Source organism: Pseudorca crassidens, chromosome 16 (assembly GCF_039906515.1).
Source record: "Pseudorca crassidens isolate mPseCra1 chromosome 16, mPseCra1.hap1, whole genome shotgun sequence".
Classification (NCBI taxonomy): domain Eukaryota; kingdom Metazoa; phylum Chordata; class Mammalia; order Artiodactyla; family Delphinidae; genus Pseudorca; species Pseudorca crassidens.
The window spans coordinates 82,819,956-82,838,025 of NC_090311.1; the positions used below are offsets into that span (position 1 = coordinate 82,819,956).

At 53.5% G+C, this 18,070-nt stretch overlaps 1 protein-coding gene and 1 non-coding gene across 4 annotated transcripts in view; one reads left to right on the forward strand and one right to left on the reverse strand.

Moving 5' to 3' along the window:
• Positions 1–18,070, forward strand: part of PGBD5 (piggyBac transposable element derived 5) — a 113,167-nt gene that overhangs the window by 25,706 nt on the left and 69,391 nt on the right. The window lies entirely within an intron of this gene.
• LOC137209531 (U6 spliceosomal RNA) lies at positions 16,086–16,194 on the reverse strand. The gene has a single exon (XR_010936085.1). It is a non-coding gene; the product is annotated as a U6 spliceosomal RNA (small nuclear RNA).

Here is an 18,070-nt window from a genome sequence, read left to right on the forward strand (position 1 = left end):
TTTGATGCCGGTGCCGATACGGATCCTCTTTGCCCGGTAGATGTAGTCATCTGTTGCTTGACTCCAGCTGGGGCCCCACCAAGCATCCCCGGCTGTGGAGCAAGTGTGAAATGCACCCGGCTTGGGTACAACCAAGGGGAGAGGAGCTGTTGCTTGTGTGCTGGGCGCGGAGTCGGGTGTTCAGCATGCGTTGTATTAGAGATAAGTGGGAATCCCTCATTTCACAGATACGAGCGCAGAGGCTCAGGGAGGTTCGGCTTTGGGCGCAGAGCTGGGTCTGGCTGCACGGCTCCCTGCAGGGCAGGGTGTGGGTGCGCCCAAACCGTCCCAAAGGCCATTCAAGGTGGTAGGAAGCAGGATCTGTTGCTTGCACCGAGGACTCCCGAGTGCCAGCCTGCAGACCACTGCTGGTCAACAGGGAAGTTCCTGTTGGTCCACAGTGAAAAGAAAATGAGTCAGGACCCTGGGGTCATGGTCTCATAATGTGTCCTTGATTGAGAGTTCGTCCTTTCTCCCTTTTTTTTTTTTTAATGTTAAAATGGTTGAGGGTTTTTTTGTTTGCTTTTTGTTTGTTTTTGAGGGGGAGGGAGTTTATGGCAAAATAAACCCTGGGACACTATGAGTACTCTTCTGTTTTTCAGATTGTTACTGATGTGTGTGAAATTGAGAAGCCTGTGGGCAGGGACACCTTAGCAGCCCCCTTCCTGCCCACGATCAGAAGGGTCCTCACCTGTCCCAGAATCGGGACCAAATCCCTCACCTGCTCCCGCCGGCCAGCACCTGCCTCCTGGCCCTTGTTCCGCCCTGAGGCCTGGGGAGGGCCAGCTGTTCCTCTGGACTCAGCACCAGGGGAGCTCACCCAGGCACTTAAAGAAAAGATTCAAAGCAGGTCAGATTTTCATTTGGGCTTGAGATCTGGGAATGAAGCTTCATGGTCCTGGGAAGCGTCAGTCCTGCCTTTTCCAGTAAAAAGTCCATTTCATCATCCGCTCCTTTCATCTTCTGCTTAACCACATCATTAAATGAGCGAATGCCCAGCAGGACACCTGTGTCTGGCTCCCTGCGGCCCCTTCCCTGGGGCAGGCTTGGGCTGCCGCGTAGCCTGGAAGAAAGGCCTGCGTTCGTGGCTTCATTTTTGTCTAATGCTGTAACGAGGATTGGCGCCAGGCATCTGGGGGCGCTCCATAATTGTAAAGCCCGTTCTGTTTATTGGGTGTTAGAGATGGTGAGGATGAGGTTTGTTTCTCTTGGAAATAGCGCATTTTCTTAACTGCACCAAAAACACTGTCGGAGCCGTATTTTATGGATGACCAAAATACAGTTCTTTGTCCTCTCAGCATCACACAGTTTGGTCTTGGACACTGTTCTGGTACAAGGAGAAAAGCACGTTAGGACTTAGCCCGTCAGGTGTTGACGGGCAATAGTCGGTGTTACATTTGCGTAGCGTGTTACACTTTTCACTGATACCAACGTCATAGGTGGGTTACCCCACAGTATGTACCATTTATAATGTTGCTGTCTGAGACGCAGGCCGTCTGTAAGACCTCTGTTACATCCCTGTGGGCAAGGAGAGAGCAAACGTATTTTTTGCTGGGGAAAAAGATGAGGGGGGCAAAATTGGAAAAGTGCTAAACAGTGGTACCATATGCGGTTTCTGAATCCTTCCTAAATGTTTTGATGACTAAATACGAGAGTGAGTCAGGACCCTGTCTCGGACCCTCACTTTTGAGCTGCGGTCACGAACCCCCTTCTGCTTTGTTCCAGATGCCTCCCGTCAGCAGCCCCCGCCCCCAGTCACACAAATGCCCAGGCAAACTCCATCCTCGGCCACGTGCCCTGTGCTCTCCTGAAGGACTGAGCCCAGTACCCGACCCGTCAGTATGAAATGGGGGTGGAGAAACGGCCACTGGGCCCTGCTAAGCCCCTGGGTGACTCTGAGTGCGGAGAGGCTGGGCGGCGTGGGAGCGCGCCAGCAGCTGGGGGCAAGGCTGGGACACCCAGCCTTAGACTAGGTTTGCCCTCTCCTTGTCGGAGGTCACCGGCAGAGACAGCCAGGAATACCACTGGCTAATAAACCTGGATCGGTGTAGTTTGCTTTGGCGGGCCGGGGGTAGGATGGGAGGGGAGCACCCCAGGGCCTCAGGTGAGAGGTCAGAGGCATCAGGAGGGCTCTGCACGGGGTCTGGGCTTCTGCTGGGTGATTCTAAGGCAGGTTGAGGACACCAAGCCGCGGCCAGTTCTCGACCGGGAGATGTCCAGACTCATCAGTGACAGAGCATCTCGGTCACCTTTATGTAGAAGGTGGAGGGTGATCGTGGGCCGGGTTTGCAGCATAAAGCAACAGTGGCCGCCGTGGCAGATGGAGCCTGGGGCATTCGGTTATTTTATGGTGTGGACGCCGCCTGTGCATGTCCCACCTTGTCTGTTCCGGAGCCTTGTTTATGGTCAGTTGGGAGCATCCCAACCTGGCAGTCACTGCGAACTCCAAAGCTGTGCTTTATTTTCTGCCCTTCCCCCCTCCCCTGGACCCCAGTGTCCATCTTTATAAAAGGGATGGGTGATGCCCTCCTGCCCTAGGCGGGCTCACTTTGGGACAGGGTAGTGTTCTCAGGTCCCATCCCAAATGATGGCAGACAGGTCCCATTCTCCACATCGAGTCACCTGGGAATTCTAAGTAATAGGAGTCAGGTTGCTGTTGACGCAAGGCCACACTTTACATGTTTTAACGAAACGTTTACTGACTGGATTTTTCAGTCCTCTTTCTGTTTTATGGAGTCGGTAAAACCCTTTTCAGGGCTTGAGCATTTCCACAGCCCTTCTGAAGGTGCTGTGTCTGCAGTGCCCAAGGAAGGACAAGGCCCCGCCTGCCTGCCTGCAGAGATGCTGGACACCTGAGCTCGCAGGTCCATAGACGGGGTTTGGGGAGTCCTTGGACCCCTTCATATTTTATGGAAAGTTTTACATGTGAGTGTGCATGTGTATGTTTATACGGAGAAATGTCATCGCTCTTGCAGAATCTCCAAGGGATTTGCACTGCAGCAGAAAGCTCGCCGGAAGCCCTGGAAACGGGAGCTTTCGGTACCGACATGTGCGGGGAGGATGCGTGGCTGGAGGGCCAGGCCCACGCCCCAGGCCGGTGTCTTCCCGGTCTCCCTGGCTGGAGGGGCCAGAACAAGAACCCTGGCCTGAGGTCCCCCCAACTCCGTCTGTTCCTCTCTCCAACCAGGCCCCTCCTTTCCCACTTGGGGACCTGACTCACCAGAGCCCGGGGTGGCCACAGCTCCTCCCGGCCATTCCCCGGGTTGGGAGGGCTGCCACCGTGCACGTAGGCAGCCCTAGGACTGTGTTTAAAGAGAAGTCAGCGGGTCTGGGTGTTGTAAATGACTTTGACCTTCTCTGTTTTTGAGGACCTGTTCTCGACTGTGTGTCTGACTCCTGAGGCACGTGCTGAGGGGCCTGGTGACGTGGGGACATGCTTGTCTGTCTTTTCATTTCTGCCTGTGGCCCGTCTTCTCCCATCTCACAGATTCCCTGGGGAACATCTGCCACCCCCAGAGGACACACTGCAAACTGTGTTCCCTGAACTTGGTAACTGCAACTCAGTCACCTAAGCTCCTACCTGAGTCACTCCTCTTTTGAATAGAATTGGGGAAATATTTGGTCATTGGCCGTGATTCAAGGGGCAGAACTCTGCTTTCTGCCTGCTCCCTGATCCACGGCCTGGCGCCTCCCAGGCCGGGCATCACCCGGGAGCTGGTTGAAATCCAGGTCCAACGCCCAGACCCCCGACCCGGCAGCGCGGCAGGTCCCCGAGGTTTCCAGCACATTCAGGTTTGATGGCTGCTCTTCACACATTTCAGTATTCAGTGAAACGAATGTATCCGAGAAGCAGAAGGAATTTGGAGAAATAGGCCTGTCGGTCCTAAATCTCTCTTAGTGCCGCTCTGAGATAAGAGAGCAGATATAGGGCTTCCCTGGTGGCGCAGTGGTTGAGAGTCCGCCTGCTGATGCAGGGCACACGGGTTCATGCCCCGGTCCGGGAAGATCCCACATGCCGTGGAGCGGCTGGGCCCGTGAGCCATGGCCGCTGAGCCTGCGCGTCCGGAGCCTGTGCTCCGCAACGGGAGGGGCCGCAACAGTGAGAGGCCCGCGTACCGCAAAAAAAAAAAAAAAAAAAAAAAAAAAGGAGAGAGCAGATATAAGCTAAATGGAGAATGTCTCTAGGCTGTTCCACTTAAGGCTGGTGGTGCGCGAACCTGCAATGTGGCGAGATGGCTGGAATTCATGTTGGGGGCCCAGGTCCCACACGATCTCAGCCTCTTAGAAACGCTTCTTCCCCTTCCTCCTTTCTCCCTGTTAAAAGACATTTAAGAAAGAATCTTTCTGTCTAGGTGTTAACGCTAATGATTTGTTTCTCTTCCTGAGCATTTTGAAGTATTTTAATTTTTATCAAGACACAAGGGTCTTGACCCAAAGCAGTGAAGTCCTAGTGATGGAATTTCAAGGTTTTCCACAAGTGGGAGGTTTTTCAAAGCAATAACGTAAAGAGAAGAGCCATGAGTGCCAGGCCCATAGTTGACCGTCTGTGAGCACTTGTTCTGGACTGAACAGGTGGAGCTGGTGATGGCCAGGTGGAGCTCCGGCTGTTGGGATCTGGGCATCCCGGACCTCACGGAGTTGGTTGATTCATTTGCTGCCATAAGGGTCACAGGGTGACCAGCCGTCCAGGTTTGCGTGAGACTGAGGGGTTTCCTGGGACCCAGGACTTTCAGCGCTAAAACTAGAACAGTCCTGGGCAAACTGGGCGGTTGGTCACCCGAGGAGATGAGTCTGTTATGAAAGCACATGCGAGGTGTTAAGGGCTCTTTAAATGCCAGATGCTGTGGTCACTTCACTGCAAGGATGCTGGCCTCTATTTAAACTTTCTCCCGTTGGCGTTTGGTGGGGAGCTCTCTGGCCGGTGGTCCTGTACCATCTCGCTGTCTCTTGAGAGACCCACACGCATGAGTTTGGGGGCAGCACAGAGCCAGCATCTGGGACTGGTGGGCCTTTGAAGGGGCCGAGCTCTGTGGGTGTTTGAGAGCTCACTGCTCAGAGCCTGGCAGCCATCAGCTGGCTGTACCTGGCTTTTACCTCCATTCCTGGCTTCCCCGACGAAAGCACCTTCCTATCGGAGGCACTGTGCGTGCTTGTGCCTTGGGGACAAAAGGCCACGTGGGCTGCCAGGGTGAGCAGTGACGGGAGTGGAAACCCAGGTGTGAGGAAGCAAGGTGCCGATGGCAGGTGAGGCTCTGGACCAAGCAACAATGGTGATGGAACCTGGGGGACCGGCGGCATCCTCGTCCGTTCCAGGCGAAAACACCTTCGTGTCCGGTCAAGCTGTTGGAAAAGCTTCTTGACTTTCAAAGAAACTGGTTTGCTGTGTGGATAGGAAGATTCCTGATTTTTTCAGGGGGAATACTTTTTGGAAAGAGGACCTGGGACATGCAGATGACAGTTGGAGGAACATTGGATCATGCGACCATTAAGATTCAGTTTGAGATTACTATTGAATTATCATGTTAATAAAAACAAGAAACTAAAGTCGTCAAAAGAGGGAACGTGTGTTAGTACTTGTGATGTTTTGACCGGAGAGTTTGGTGAGATGTAGGTTTCACAAGTGGGCGACGGGGAGGGAGAGGGGTTCTGAGGGAAACAGTGCAGAGAGATTGTGTGCAGGGACTCTGGGGAGAGAAGGACCCAAGTTCAGATCCGCCCTCTGGCATGTAGGCCTGGGGTCCTTGGGCCAAGTATAAACCCTCCTCCTAGTGTTTTCCATCTGCTGAGCACCCGCCGTGTGCTGGGCACTCTGCCAGAAAGTTGCCATATGTGCCCTCAGTCCAGCTTCACAAATATGGCAGGTGTCTTATTATCCACAGTTTACAAGTAAAGAAATGGAAAGTGAGAGGCTAGAAGTGATTCGTGCAAGCCTACACAGGACCTTGGGGCAGGATCTCAGGTCCGCTGGACTCTCCCATTACGCCATCGTGCCACTTTACCTCAGTTTCCTCATCTGTAAAATGGGCATTCTTGTGATTATAGGAAATAGTGTTTCATGTCCTTAACACAAGTCTCTGTACCCAGAGGTGCTTCCCCATCTTCCTTCCCCCTTTTAGTGCTGAACATTGCTCTAAAGAGGTGTTTCCAAAAATAGCACTGCTGGTCCAGAGCCTGCTGACTTTCTAGGCATCGTGGCTTACTCACTCTTCCTTATTCTAGTTAAAGGACTATTGTTGAGTAAACACATTTTTAGTCACTGAGCTCAACTTTGCTCTTTGCAAAGGTGGCAGTTACAATTGCTGCCTTTTATTTTGCCCAGCAGCGTAATGTACCAAATGAAAGAGGCCTGCTTTTCTTTCTTTTTTGCTCATGTGATGTACTCACACCCAGCCTTAGGTTTGAAGTTTTAGTCTCCCGCACATGGTATTTCAGGATTCGGGTGTAGATTCCCCCATAGCTCACGCGGTCCTCTTGTTCTCTAAATCACAGTGTCTCCTGGCTGTGGAGCCTTGACTTTGAATTGAGAGACAGATGCTGGGTAGTTACAAGGTTTCCTTCCTGCAGCAGGGGCTTGGCAAGTAATCGCCTTGTTTTTTAAGGGAGAATTTTAAGCAGTATTTTAAAGGGCCAGACCCACAGCTTTTACATGGCAGAAAAAAATGAAACGAATCTTTAAAATAACTTGTACCCCCCTTCCTGATGCAAAAGGGATTTTGGAAAAGAAAGCTTGACTTCCATTGAAGTGATGGCAGGATGAGCAAGGCGGGAGATGGTCCAGGCCGTCTCCGATGGACACCGTGTGCCGAGTCAGAGTCGATTTCTGCGCCCACCCCTTTCCGAGTGCACAAGGAGGGCTGGGTTATTATAGGGAAAGTTAGAGAATACAAATAAGCAAAAAGAAAAATACCCAACATTCCCACATTTTGGTAAATATCTTTCCACATACCTGGATGTGTGTGTGTGTCTATGTTTAATTTAAAGATGAGCTTATCTGAACGTATAGGGTTTGTACAGATTTTCACTTTTATAATCAGTGCTGCGGTGAGCATCCTTATACCGAATGTCTTCATCTCTGTCTGATCACCTACCTGGGATACATCAGTGGAACAGAAGGTCTTTGATGACAGATGCCAAATTTCACTCCCATCGGAAGCGTGAGTGCCCGTTTTCCCATGCTGATTCTGGCCATTATCCTTTTTAAAAAAAATCTTCGATAGCTTGATAAAAATAAATGGTGCCTCATCACCAGTGGTTAATTCATCTGCTTACTTGTGTTGTTAAACATGAATTCATTTACTTATTGGCCTTTTGTTTTATGCCTACTGTTCAGTCCTTTGTGGGTGTTCCTTTGAGGTGGTTATCATTTTTGTTCTTGATTTGGTACGAACTCTTTATATATTTAGATATTATCTCTGTGAAATATGTTACAAATGTAGTTCTAATTTCCAACATGGTGTTTTGTCCTGTTATTGGATTATGTTCCAAATGCAGGAGGGGATTTTCGGAGAGGAAGCTTGAGTTGGGAGAATGTTCAGCATCACTATAGAGACTTTCCTCCTTAAACCCACCTAAAAATCATGGCCTTAGAAGAAGTGCGTTTGAGGTTACGACTGAACAACTAACTCTAAGCCAACGTCATCTGTCCCTGCTACCTTAGGGGCTCTGAAGAACCTCACCAAACTTTGGAAACATGCATTTACCATTTTCTTCTATTTTTTGATGCTGGATTTTTTTTAGAACATGGAGCTGGAAGAACTTTTAATTTTTAAATAAAATTTGTAGTTTAGCAGACAGGTAGTATATATATGTGTGCATGTACGTAGAGTGTCCTTCGTGTAAAATTTTTAAATTTCTAAATGGGAAGGAGTAGAGGCATGGACAAAAAAAAAGACAAGACATTCATATTTTGAAATGACCTTACTTGGAACGTCATTTCCAGGATTCATTATTTCTGAGCCAATAATAAAGTCACCTTTACCGAGAGTACCTGTCTCTCCTGACCCCGATTCAGTTGCTTAGTAAGGAGCTGGTATGGTTTAGATTCAGAATTAGAATGAAGGACAGAATAGGCAGAATACAGGCTGGCCCAGGATGGCCTGTGGACCTGGGGAGATCCGCTCCCCCCAGCCTGGGGATGCCTGCGGGGCTGTGCGCACAGGGCGGCCCAGGCTGTATCTGAGGTCAGGAAGGCGCCCTGTGCTGCATTTCTGCCTGTGCAGGGGACACACGGGGGCTGTGAATGGGGGCTTCTTGAACAATCAGAGGTGACCCCGCATCGAAACCTACAGGGCTGAGGAGCTTCCCCGTGACAGGCTCCGGGCTCACAGGACGCACTGGGCAGGGCTGAGAATCCAGAGGAAGAAGTGGTTGTTGTTTTGTTTTTTTTTTTTAATTTGAAAACAATAAGAAACGTTTCACGGAGGGTCGGTGACCTGTCCTCTGCAGGCAGTGCGGCCCGCGGCATTTCACGTAGAGCTGCGGGGGGGGGGGGGGTCACGCCAGCAGAGGCGATGGCAGGCTGGGGGAGGAGCTGCGAGAAGGCTGGGCAGCCGTGGCGTGAGGGGCTGCGCAGGGGCCTGGGGGAGACGTCGTTCAGGGTGTGTAGCTGCACGGCCTGCCTTGGGAGAGGCAGGGGGTGGACGGAGGGCTGGGGTGGACAGAGGGCTCCGGTGGCCCGAACGACCGTCCCGGGGCAGGTAGGGGGCGGGGAGGGGAGGAGCCGGGGTCGGGCAGGTTGGGTCGCGAGCGCACGTGGAGCTGCCAGCTTGGAGCGTAGCCGCCGGGGTGAGCGCGGGAGGCCGTGAGGCGTGGGCTGCGGTCTGTGGACGCGCGCCCACTGGTCCTCGGGCGGCCTTACTGTCTCGTGCGGATATCACAGCAGGCCCTCGGGCGACGGCTGTCTCCTTGGGTTGTCTCTCTTGTCTTCATCCACAAAGGAGGATAAAATCGGCCCCCGTCTCGGGGATGACGGAGGAGATGGGCCGCCTGCGGGCCTCGTTCCGCACGGGCATCGTGGTCTTGGGGGCGGTGGCCGCGCCGAGATCCGGCGGCTGCGGGGAAGCCTCGTGCTCAGGGCGGAGCTTGACGGGGACGTTTGCCCCCCGGGGTTTGTAGAGCAGGCGAGGAGCAGGGCAGTGTTCCAAGGGAGGTTAAGAGAGAAGCAGCATCTTCCTGCGGAGAACGGCACAGCCTCGGGAGATACCCTGGCTCCCCGCGGGCCCCCCGTGCCGTTTCTTCCCCGACTCTGAAGCATGCTTTGGGGACGTAGGGGAGCAGATCTGAACGAGCCGCACGACTCCAGGTGACTGGGAGGGTTTTGAATGTCGAGAGAGAGATGGAATGGCAGGTGTGGCCATGGGGTGGGGGACCCTGTTTTGCCCCCATTGCAGACAGCATCAACTTGACAGCATGTCTCATGAGTGAAAGGACCACCAGAGGACCCTTTTTTTAATAATCCTTGCACAGGAGATGATGTGATTCCTTAGTGCTGTATTAGATCCTGGCCCTACCGAGAGGCAGTGGAAGGTAGGAATATCGCTTCGCGTGTGGTGGCTTAAAATCATAGTCAGAAACCCGCGTGCCAAAACAAGGTGTCCCCAAAATAACTTCCGTTGCCCTTGATCCCCAAAAGCGAAAGTGCTCTCGTTACCCGGTGATGTGCTCTCCTGATGAGTTCCTGGCCTTAGACTTGGGATGGACACCCACAATGGGACCTTGATGAGGAATCTGCCTTTTTTTATCTTCAGTCTCTGGCTGTAGCATCCTCCTCCTCACACTCCGATCAAGCCGGGGGTGCGTCCTCATTCGGCCTCACTGGTCTTTAGGGAAGAGGCTTGAGTCTCATCATCATGTCAGTGTCGAGAGGCACATGCCCCGTGTCAGCGCTTGGCAGGCAGCATCAATAGCAGTAGCTGGTGCTGTTTCCAGTTTTAGTGTGTACCAGCTGCTGCGCTGTGCTTTCTGCGCAGTGTTTAATTTTATCCTCGTGGTTACTCTTGGGGGCAGAGACTCCAATCATCCCCATTTTACAGACGGGGAAGCCGAGGCTCTGTTGGGTTATGTGCCCTGCCCAGGGCTCTGTTGGACGGTCAGCTCTGCCTGACTGCAGCCCCCGCGCTCTATTTCTGCAGAGCATCCTCGGAGACTTTGCAGGGCCAGGAGCAGCAGTTGGTCAGCTCGGTGCTCGGCAAGGGTCTGCGGTCGAGAGATCCACTCCCGGGCAGAGCTGCCCTGGCGGGACCCTTCCATCTCTGGGAACCGGGTCATCCTCCTTGCGTTGCTGGCATCATCAGCACCACAGCTGCTTCTCCTCACATGCCTGGCACCGTCGGTGGCAGCATTTCACACCGATTGCCATTGCTTCTCCACTTCTGCAGCCGCCATTCGCCTCTCCGATTCCACAAGCCCCAGCGGCACACAGCTTTAGCGTCCAGACTGAGTTGTCTGCAGGACTTTGGTCCCTCTCTGCTGTGGGAGATGAGCTTCACCCCCTTTATCTCAAGGAACTTGCTTCACAGGGATCCACACTCAGCACCTTGCACCTGCGCGCTGAGGCTCTCCTCCCGCGGCAGGGGGCTGTGTGCACCTGCGATTAGGAAGGGGCTGGTCTGGCCCGGGAGGACTGACCTCATGCCAAAGGCAGGGCAGCTCCTCACCTCCCTTCTAAGATTTCCCTGGGAGAAGGGCCCTCCCTGTAGGAGCAGTCCCTTCCCCACTGGCTGCTGTGCACGGAGCACGTGGGCGGCACCAGGCACTGCGCTCAGAACTGTTCGGATACCGTCTTGATGGCCCTGTGAGGGAGAGGGGATGTCCCCTTCTTCCAGCAGGAGCCGTAGCAATGAAGTCAGAGCCGGCTTCTTTTTTTTCTGGGGGATAACAGCTTTTTTGAGATATATTTTACGTACCATACAGTTCACCCATTTCCAGTAGACAATTCAGTGGTTTTTAGGACGGCCGCAAATACGCGCAGCCATCGTCACAGCTTCAGAACATCATCATCTCAAGGAGAAACGCCTTATCTGTCAGCTGTCGCTCCCCTACCCCTGCATACTCCTTGCCTCCACTTTCCAAGGAGGCAATAATCAACGTTCTGTCTCTGGAGATTTCGTAGGGCCTGCTTCTTGGCTGTGGACAGCAATTATGTTTTTGAAAGAGCTGGAAAGAACCTTAGGTGGTCTCAGTCCAACCCCTTTATTCTGCAGACGAATATTTGCCTGGCATCAGGCTGCTCGTGGGCGGTGCAGCTGGCCGGGGCCCATCCGTCTCCACGTGCGGCCCCGCCCCTGCTCTGCCCCCTAGTGTCGGAGCTCTCCCGTGATGCCCGCCCCAGCCAGCAGGCAGCAGGCCCCGGCCCTGCAGTGTGTGCCAAAAGTAGTCCTTGGGGTTAGAATAAGAATTCTCAGTAACGGTGACGTGAACAGACCGTTGAACGATGACAGTGACGGCCCTGGGGCCGCTCTGCAGAGCGCAGGGGCCACCAGAGGGGAAACCAGGGCCCGGGCCCTCAGTTTGCCCACTTGTAAATAGAACTGCTGGTTTGGATGATCGTTATATTTTCTGTAGTCACCCAGGACCTCAAAGTGTGAGAACCCTGGCCAGTGGATGGAGCAGGTCGGGCGGGCTGAGTCCAGGAAGGTAAGGCCTCTCGTAGACACTCAGGCCAGCTCCAGGTTTGGTGGGAGGTAGGGAGCTGCCTGCCTCCTGGGTGACTTGGGATTCTCGCCTTAGCGAAGAATAAATAATAAAAGAATAATAGGGCTTCCCTGGTGGCGCAGTGGTTGAGAATCCACCTGCCGATGCATGGGACACGGGTTCGAGCCCCGGTCTGGGAAGATCCCACATGCCGCAGAGCAATTAAGCCCGTGTGCCACAACTACTGATCCTGCGCTCTAGAGCCCGCGAGCCACAACTATTGAGCCCACATGCCATAACTACTGAAGCCCATGCGCCTAGAGCCCATGCTCCACAACAAGAGAAGCCACTGCAATGAGAAGCCTGCACACCGCAACGAAGAGTAGCCCCTGCTTGCCGCAACTAGATAAAGCCCGCGTGCAGCAAGGAAGACCCAACGCAGCCAAAAATAAATAAATAAAAATAAATAATTTTTTTTAAAAAAAAGAATAATAAAACTACACAAAGCTTCTCCTCTGTAAAGTGTTCCTTTGGAACGATGCCTCCTTAGAAGGGAAGGAGTCTGTACAGCTTGGCCGTCCCACGGCCCTCTGCCCACGCTCTGCTCTCCATTGATTCCATGTCACATCAAGAGACTGTGGCTCGACCATGAAAATAATAACAACAGCAAGAGGAGGAGTGACCCATGGTTCCTGAGTGCATCCTGGTAAGTGCTAACTCATTTAATCCTCACAACAGCTCAGTGAGGTAGGTGGCCTGAGGCCCACAGAGGAGGCATCGCATTCAAGGTCACACAGCTAACAAGTGGCAGATTCACCCCTGCGCTGCTGGTGCCGGAGGCTTCACTCTCAACCCCCCATGGTCGTGGGAGGATGAAAAAGAAGTCTCATGTAGAAGCGCCCATGACGGCTTCTGACACTGGTGCCTGTTTGGAAAAGGGAAGAGAGACGCCCTCTCTTGCTTAGGTCTGCTCACATCCTCCTGGATGTTTTGCTATTTCATTGTGAGGTTCTTTGTGTGTCTGTGTGTATATGTGTGTGTATATATATATATATATATATATATATGTAATTATTTTTTTTTTTTTTTTGCGGTATGCGGGCCTCTCACTGCCGTGGTCTCTCCCGTTGCGGAGCACAGGCTCCGGACGCACAGGCTCAGCGGCCATGGCTCACGGGTCCAGCCGCTCCGCGGCACGTGGGATCCTCCCGGACCGGGGCACAAACCCGCGTCCCCTGCATCGGCAGGCGGACTCTCAACCACTGCGCCACCAGGGAAGCCCTTGTCTGTATTTAAAACACACAAACAGGAAGGGAAAGCTCAGATGAAAACTCAAAGCCCAGCCCGAGCGGCCATCTCTCTCACATGTAAGGGGTTGCGAGGATGGAGAGTTTTTCTCCTTAGTGCATCTCCGGCGTCCAGCGTGGAAATGTCAACCTGGAAACCTGCTTTCTGATTTGGGGAGCAGCGCACAGCTGCTTGGAAGACAAGAGTCTGGGGTGCGGAGCTTCCCCGCCTCTCCCCTCATTGCTACACCCGCTCCTGCTGGGGCTCTTGCATTAGCATTTTGCCAACATCTGCTCAGGCTGCCTTTTCTTCCCCAAGTCTTGACAAACAACACCCTTGGTTACAAAGAGGAGTATCTGTAACCAGTGGCAAGCACAAGCAGGTGTTTGACTACCATGTTAACTTTTGAGGGATTCTTATATTTTTCCATAAAAAATTTACCCCCTGAGGTCTGGACTGCATTCAGTCTCCATAAGTTGGGTGTTTTGGCTTGTCCGCTCGCTAATTCCTTCTTAGAAACTTAGGTCGGGGAGGTGGAATCCCAAAGAGGAAAAAGGGGCCGGAAGTCTCTGGAAGCCTCTGAAGAGCTCTGGCCCCAGGGCCCTCTGCCCCTCGCCGCCCAGTGGGAGTGCTGTAGGCAGTGAGCTGGAGCCTGGGGGCCGCGGGCTTTAGAAGGGGGGCCTGGGGCTCGACTTCTCTCCTGCTCATGTGGCCTCCTGTCTAAGGAGTAGAAGTTGGTGCTCGAGGCAGATAGGCCGTGATGCACAGAGTATCACTGTAGAAAGGATTCTAGAAACCCCCTAATCCCACTCTAGCTTTACAAGTGAAACCAACCCTTTGCCTTGAAAGGAAGGGTAGAAGGACACCAGGACCTCAAGTGCCCAGTCTTTAAAATGTCATTTGCTCTTCTTTTTCTAATTTTAAAGGCCGTATATTTAATTATATCCATTAGTCCCAGAAATCACATTCAGAATAGTATGAAAAATGGAAATCGCTTATAATGGCGGCCCTGCCCCTGGTCACCTGCCCCCACAGCCAGCATTGCTTGTGAGTCAGCACCACCTTCCCCCAGCCCCAGACAGGGCTTCAGAATCCTCCTTAACATGTGTACAGGCAGCTGCTAACTACTGGAATTGACATGAGCTCTGGACAGGGATTGACACCTATGCTGAAGTGGAGGGTGAGGTCCTCTTCTGTTCACTCCTGGGGAGGTGAGCGCCCGTGTATGCACTGGGTGTCGGGTGGCACCTGCACAGATGGGTTTTGGACACACCCTGGGCGATACAAAGGCTACAAATCTTAGCCCCACTTTGTGTCATTCTCCATACCTACTAGCCACTCTGCCACTGGAGTGATTTAGGAAGTTGAAGCCTTTGATAGTCACTAAAGCCTTTATTAAAATGAAAACCCCCGTGGGAAGCGTCATACCTGAAGGTGTTCTCTGCTGGAACTTCAGTTCTCTAATAAGATCCTGGCAGAGCTGCAGAGCTGGAGTCGTGAGGGACAGACGGGGGTGGGAGACGCACCATGGAGAAAGGCCGGGCCGGCAGGAGGTGCCGGGAGGCCCTAGGCCACCTGCTGCAGGTCATCCTCACCCGGCTGACCACAGTGAGGCTCTCTGGAAGGGACCTGTGCGTCGTGTATGCTGATTGGCGTCTGGTTATGAACAGGGGTGAGTGGAGTACTAACTTCATCCCCGTCGACATTTAGCCAGCGGAGTCTGTTGCAGAGAGCATCTCTCTAAGGAAGATATGACGTAATCCGAGTTTCCATAGGAGGAGGACAGCCTTTCTGCATCTGCTCCAATTGGAAGGGCTACCATTGGAAAGGTGCATTCTGTGCTCTTAGCACGTATGTGGGGTGAGCTCCTTACCAAATGAGAGGACAACAGGGGGACGGTGGTGGGGAGACACGTAGGGCCTTTGCTAGGTGTGGTTTATAGTGTTCTGGGTCTCCTAACTGCTTTCACTGTTGATTATTCACTCTAGTTTTTTATCTTTATGCATGAAAATGAGGAATCGTTGTGTATGTGCTTTGCAATTGGCCTTTCTGGTGTGGAGTCACCCTTAACAGGAAGGAAATCTAAACAACGCAAAAAGTGCCGGGTCTGCGTGGTCTGGGTGGTGTGACGTGTCGGAGGGCGCGCTGAGCTGAGAGCACCCTGCTCTTCCTGGGCTCACAGCGTTACAAGTGCAGCTGCCTGTGCGCCGTGGGCCTTCGCCTGCCTGGAAGACCCGCTCCTCTCTTATGAGACGCTTAGGTGATAGACCTCACTCACCTTGGCTGGGGAGGGCTGCCCCACAACGGGACCTGTTACTGCCTTCCGTCCCCCCAGCCCGCGTCCTCGTGCTCGGTGCCCAGGGAGCTGGTGCAAGGCTGGATGGCACTTGGGGCGCTGTGGTGGGAGGCGTGCTTCCGTGACGGGGCAGCGGCATGGAGTCAGGAGGCAACTAGGGCTCACGCTCGGGCTCTGACCTTCAACAGTTGGCCCGAGGTCTGTGTCTCTTCCTCATTTGTAAAACTTCCTTAGAAATGTGGTGCTAACATACGTGAGTCTCCAGTGTAGCTCTGGGCACATCACCAGCCCTAAATGAAGGTCCCCTCCCCATACCGGACACCTCAAACTTAGGTACGTTGTGGAATTAAAGGATGTACCTCAGAGGCTCCCCTCCTGAAGGAATAATCTGACTACTGTCCAGCTTGAACAGACCTGTTGGGCACGCGACAACTGGCTCTGGGTTTCTGTTCTCAGGTTCTCTGAAGCCGGGCCTCAGTGGCGGTCACCTTTGCGCCTTCTGTTCCTCAAAGACTAAGTCTCTTTTTTTTTTCCTGCATTTTTGAGTGTTTTATTTATATCAAATTGGATAAAATGTGTGTATTTCTCAGACAGAAAAGACATGTCGAGGTAGAAATGTACCTTTCCACTATTCATGGGTGCACAAGCACATGGGGAGATTGTAGAAGTGCAGATTGTGATGCAGTAGGTCCGGTAGGCCCGAGTTCTATTTTTTTTGGGGGGGGGGGGTTTTGAGTAATGTTTATTTAAAATTTTTATTTCCTTGTATCATTTTTTTTTTTTTTACTTCTTTATTAGAGTATAATTGCTTTACGATGGTGTGTTAGTTTCTAAAAGTATGGAACGCTTCACGAATTTGCGTGTCATCTTCGAGCAGGGGCCATGCTAATCTTCTCTGTATCGTTCCAGTTTTTTAGTATATGTGCTGCCGAAGCGAGCACGACCAAGTATTTCTTAAACGTCCCTGAATCCTTTAGAATTCAGGCGTCGCTGGTTGTCTTTCCAGTGGCCAGGGGCTGGGCCCACGGCAGCAGGTGGGCCTTCCAGGCAGAGTGGCCCACGATGCACAGGTGATCGTGTTTCTAGAGCAGGTCTCATCCGGGTAATTTGTCCTACCGATAATTTTTGTACAAACTTCATCCTGAAACTGCATGATTTAAAGCTGAGGAAAAAATAACATTGCCACGAGATGGGCGACAAGAATAGCATTTGTGTTGGAAAACAAACTGCAGTTTAAAACGGCGGACACTTGTCCAAGCTCTTGCTGCCGTGGACAGCCGGGCACTGGTGCCCGGACGTGGGTTTGATCAGGTGATGGTGGAGCTCCTGGTGAAGGGAGAGGGCTCGGTCCCAGGTCGGGGTCTGTGGGCGCCCAGCCCCACCCAGACCCAGAAGGGGAAAGGAGGTCCTGGTGACACAGCCTTCGCCAAGGGCCGCCCCCCTGGGCCGAAGCTGGCGGTCCCGCCAACATGGGCCATCGAGGGGCAGCTCTGGGCAAACACACGCGAACCCTCAGCCTCTCTGCCTCACTGCCGCAGAGGCGGCCTTGTGCTTACACGTAGAAACATCAGGGTCATATAGGTCTTTGTTAAGTAAGATAAACGTGATTTATTTCTACTTACTGATAAATATATGAATATCTCCCTGGGCAGCGTTTGTGGAGTTGGGCTCCGGAGTGTGGCCTGAAAGGGGAAAGGCTACCAGCAGGCCAGAGGCCGGAGTCACCCCAGCTCACTCACTGTGACCGTGACCGTCTCTGGTCTTTGTTTCCTGGTGGGAAAGTGAGGCGGACGTGCCATCTGTCTTGGAGGCCACGGGGTGACCAGCGGGACGGGGTTAGCCTGGGCCCACAGCGTCTCCGGGGTCGCCCTCCGCGTCTGCACCTGCAGCGTCCTGCCCGTCCCCGCCCGGCCTCCATGCCGAGAGCGGGGATCCCGGGCCCGTGCTGCTTGTCCCTCACTTGCCCAGGCTTTTTCTCCCTCCCCCCGCCTCAGGGCCTGGTTCTCCATCCCAGCACCCCTTTCCTTATCTCCTGCGTTCTCTCTCCCGCCAGGGTGTGGGCGGGTGTGCAGGGAATTAGAGGGATCGCCTCAGCATCCGGGGACCAAGCGGCTCCTGTGCCTTCATTTGCGCTGAGACAGGGCCGGCACCGGCTGTCTGTCCGTCTGTGGGGCGCCGCGGGGCCCTGGGGTAGTAGAAGCTACAGCCCTGTGCTGTTGCGGCTTCCTCCTAACCCCAGCTACTCTGCAGCACCCCCTTGTCCCCAGCACACGCAGACGCTCGGAGTAAATCCAGAGGGGCTGACGGTGGAGAAGGAGGAGGACGGTGTGTGGGTCTGCAGACCTGGGCTGTGTGGCCTCAAGTGACTGACGAGTCTGTAAGAGGGGGTAATGGATCGCACCAGTGATTCTAAGCCAGGAGAGAGAGAGAGAGAGAGAGAGAGAGAGTGTGTGTGTGTGTGTGTGTGTGTCGGGGCGTTGCCCAAGAGAACCAGGGTGGGGAGCTATCACCCATGTCCTGCAGGTCTGCCTGCAGAGGGAGTCCAGTGCCACCCACCTCCCCATCTGCGCGCACGGACCAGGCGGAGCCCGCTGCCCTCTGGGGAGGGGAGCCTGGGAGCCAGCAGTGCCTGGATTGTAGGGGCCAGCAGAGCACGGACCAGCTGTCCCCACCCACCCCCGCCCATCGGTGATCTAACGGCCGTCATGTCCACATACATCCTTGACCAACTGCTGCTCAGGCCGGGCTGGGCCCCGGAGAGGAGGTCCAGGTTTGACCTTCCGAGGCCCGCTGTCTGGGGCAGGCTGCCGCGTGACC